The sequence below is a fragment of the Nuphar pumila genome, chromosome 11 (genome assembly GCF_984573655.1).
Source record: "Nuphar pumila chromosome 11, dmNupPumi1.hap1.1, whole genome shotgun sequence".
Taxonomy (NCBI): domain Eukaryota; kingdom Viridiplantae; phylum Streptophyta; class Magnoliopsida; order Nymphaeales; family Nymphaeaceae; genus Nuphar; species Nuphar pumila.
Window position 1 is genome coordinate 5766617 of NC_143259.1, and position 3601 is coordinate 5770217.

Consider the following 3601-nt stretch of genomic DNA (forward strand, 5'->3'; position numbering starts at 1 on the left):
TATATATATATATTTTTTTGAACTGTAGAGAAGAAGGAGAGGCTTATTAAAGAGAGCTTCATTAAATTTAAAAATGGAAGTTTTTTTAGTATGGTGTCTCTTTCTTTTCCCAATCAAGTTGCTTTATAGGGTTTTTATTATTTGTTATATTTTTAAACAATGGGGGTTACGAAAGAGAGAGAGAGAGGGGCATTAAATGTCAAGAGGGAGAGGAGAGACACATGGCCTATGGTGTCTCTTATTCTACCCATAAGTCATTAAATTGACTTTTTAATGCTCTTTTTTTAAATTTGTTTGTATTTATTATACTTTTTTTTATTATCTTACTTATTAGTTTTAAATTTCTTCGTAAAAGAGGGAAGCGTGATTCACCCTTTCCTCGTCCTCTTATCATTACACCCGTTCCTTGTTTATTTAAGGTGGGACACACTCTTGTCCTTTTATTTAATTTTTTTTTGTTTATTATTTTATTGTTTGGTTTAGATAATAGAGTGTGTGAGGCATAATTTTATTTCCTTTATATTAGATTTAAGTAAAAACAACACTCAAAAATTAAGATAATTCTTAATTATTTATTTAAATAATTAACAAAAATTAAGGGGTCTTACCGTTCAACTTGTTATGGCTTCCCAACCAATATCATTCTCATTTTCTCACTTTTAACATATTTTTCATATTTTTGCCTTTTCATCTGTTCAAGCATGCTCTCTTTTGGCTCTCTTTTTATTTTTTTTCTCATGTGGTTGTTTTGACTCATTTCTCCTCTTGAGCCATTACCACCTGCACCTACCATACAACCATATCCTCCATAAAAAACTATCAAGCCTAAGGGTATGATAATGTTTTTTCTCACTTTAAACACACTTTTTTCACACTTGACTCTTTTGGTTTTTTTCACATCTCGACTGGTTTGGCCATTGATGGAGCCTAACTAGTGACTACGAATTCCCTTGAACCCATAAAAAAAAATTTAGAAGCAAGCTCAAGCATAAGGCACTTTAACTTGATTTTAAGCTCACTGAATTTGTCACCTAAGTAAGTCTTGTTTGATCTTATGTCAAATGACTTGAGATATCTAACTATAAATTCTCATAATTAGATTATTGAGATCCCTAATCAGCAAACAATGATTTGAGCAACTACTAAAGAATTTGGATTTTTATGATTTTATTTTATAATATGTTTTCTTGAATGACACATTTTCACAACCCAAGAGGATTTGTTATTATCACTATGTAGCCAGCTCATATCAACCATGGATCTTATTAGACCCGACCGTGATGATTTTTTCAATATCAAGTTATCAACCACATGGAGTGGCCTTTATATGGAGGGCATTTTCGTCCCACCGGCTCATTTGTTGTGGTGATTGAAAACCAGTATCGCATGATCTCAACCCCCAAACGATCTTCTTCTTCTTCTTCTTCTTCTTCTTCTTCTTCTGCAACTGGCCCTCTACAGCAGGAAACGAAGAGATGGGTGAGGAGTTGGAACCAGATCCAGGGCTCATCAACGAGGACCTCAAGCCAACCAGACCGGACCAGCGGACCCTGACATGGTTGGGGATGGTGAGCATATGGGTGGGCATGGTGGTGGGCGTCCCCTGCTACTACCTCGCCGGCAGCCTAGTTCAGCTCGGCATGTTTTGGTGGCAAGGCATCCTCACCGTCGTCCTCGCCAACCTCATCATCCTCTTCCCCCTTCTTCTTCTTCTTCTTCTTCTTCTTCTTCTTCTTCTTCTTCTTCTTCTTCTTCTTCTTCTTCTTCTTCTGCAACTGGCCCTCTACAGCAGGAAACGAAGAGATGGGTGAGGAGTTGGAACCAGATCCAGGGCTCATCAACGAGGACCTCAAGCCAACCAGACCGGACCAGCGGACCCTGACATGGTTGGGGATGGTGAGCATATGGGTGGGCATGGTGGTGGGCGTCCCCTGCTACTACCTCGCCGGCAGCCTAGTTCAGCTCGGCATGTTTTGGTGGCAAGGCATCCTCACCGTCGTCCTCGCCAACCTCATCATCCTCTTCCCCCTGACCCTCACGGGCCACGCCGGCGCCCGCTACGGCATCTCCTACCCGGTGCTGGCCCGCGCCTCCTTTGGCGTCCGTGGAGCCCACATCCCCACCCTCCTCCGCGCCCTCGTCGCCTGCGGCTGGTTCGGGATCGAAACGTGGATCGGCGGCCAAGCCATCTTCCTCCTTGTCCCGGACTCCTTCAAGCCCGCCTCCCTCACCCAAACCCTCCCGTGGCTCGGCACGAACCTGCTGGAGCTCGCCTGCTTCTTCGTTTTCTGGATCCTCCAACTCGCCATCATATGGAAAGGCATGGATGGTGTAAGGCGTTTGCAGAACTACTCGGCTCCTGTGCTCGTTTTCTACGTTATCTTGCTGCTCGCTTGGGCCTATGTGCGCGCCGGTGGGTTCGGAAGCATGTTGTCTACTGAATCGAAGCTTGATCCTTCGCAATTCTGGCAAATTTTCTTCCCCTGCCTTACAGCTTCCGTCGGCTCATGGGCAACCATGTCGCTCAACATACCGGATTTTACCAGATTTTCTAAGAGCCAGGCTCATCAAATCCTCGGGCAGGCCGGTTTGCCGGTTTTCATGGGCGCCTTCGTTGGCCTCGCCGTCACCTCTTCTACTCAGGTGATCTTCGGCGAAGCCATTTCCAATCCGATTCTTCTCCTTCCCAGGATCAGCACCAGCTTGCCTGTCATTTTGTTCGCCATGATTGGCATTAGTCTTGCTACCTTAACCACCAACATCGCCGCGAACGTCGTCGCCCCAGCGAACGCGATCGTGAATCTTAGCCCCCGTAGATTTAGTTTCAGAGGTGGAGCTCTGGTTACTTCTGTAATTGGGGCGTTGGTCCAGCCATGGAGGCTGTTTCAGTCCAGTGAGACTATGTGGACACTTGGTTGGTTGGATACTCGGCGCTGCTGGGGCCGATCGGCGGCATCATCGTCGTCGATTACTGGGTGCTCCGGCGAGGTGTTCTGAATGTTGGTGGCCTGTATTCTGTGAGTCCGTTCGGTCCTTATTGGTACAGTAGAGGATTCAATCTTGTGGCAATTGCAGCACTGGTCGTTGCAGTGCTGCCTGTGATTCCGGGTTTTCTTTATGAAGTGGGAATTCTGAAGGCTGTTCCTGCTGCGTTTGTCGTGATTTATGACATTGCCTGGTTCATCACTTTCTTGTCTGCTGGTTTGCTCTATTGGATTCTTTCTTGTTCGAGGGGAAGAGCAAAAGAGGCTGAATTGGATGAACCACTGTTGCCCAATTATTTTCATTAGCGTGTTTTTTTCTTCTTTTTTGGTTGGGTGCTGGATGATTGATGTAGGAGAGGAAGAGAAGATGTCCATAAAGATCTATTTAAATTTTTTTCTTTGGTATTTGAATATTTTGTAAAAGATATTTAATTTATGGATTACATCCAAATTCACATTTTATTGGATTAGAATAAGTTTATCTTTCTGGGTAGTTAATTTACTTGAATTAGAATTAGGTAAAATCTTATTTATTTATAGACGGGGGAGCTTTGCAGATGAACAATTAGAGTTGGATGATTGATTATTGTTATCTTTTTTAATTATGCATTAAGTTC

The 3601-nt window shown here is 43.6% G+C and overlaps 1 pseudogene; it reads left to right on the forward strand.

Moving 5' to 3' along the window:
• The first annotated feature begins 1475 nt into the window (after window positions 1-1475).
• On the forward strand, window positions 1476-3395 carry LOC149821749 (purine-uracil permease NCS1 pseudogene; annotated as a pseudogene).
• Window positions 3396-3601: the final 206 nt, after the last annotated feature.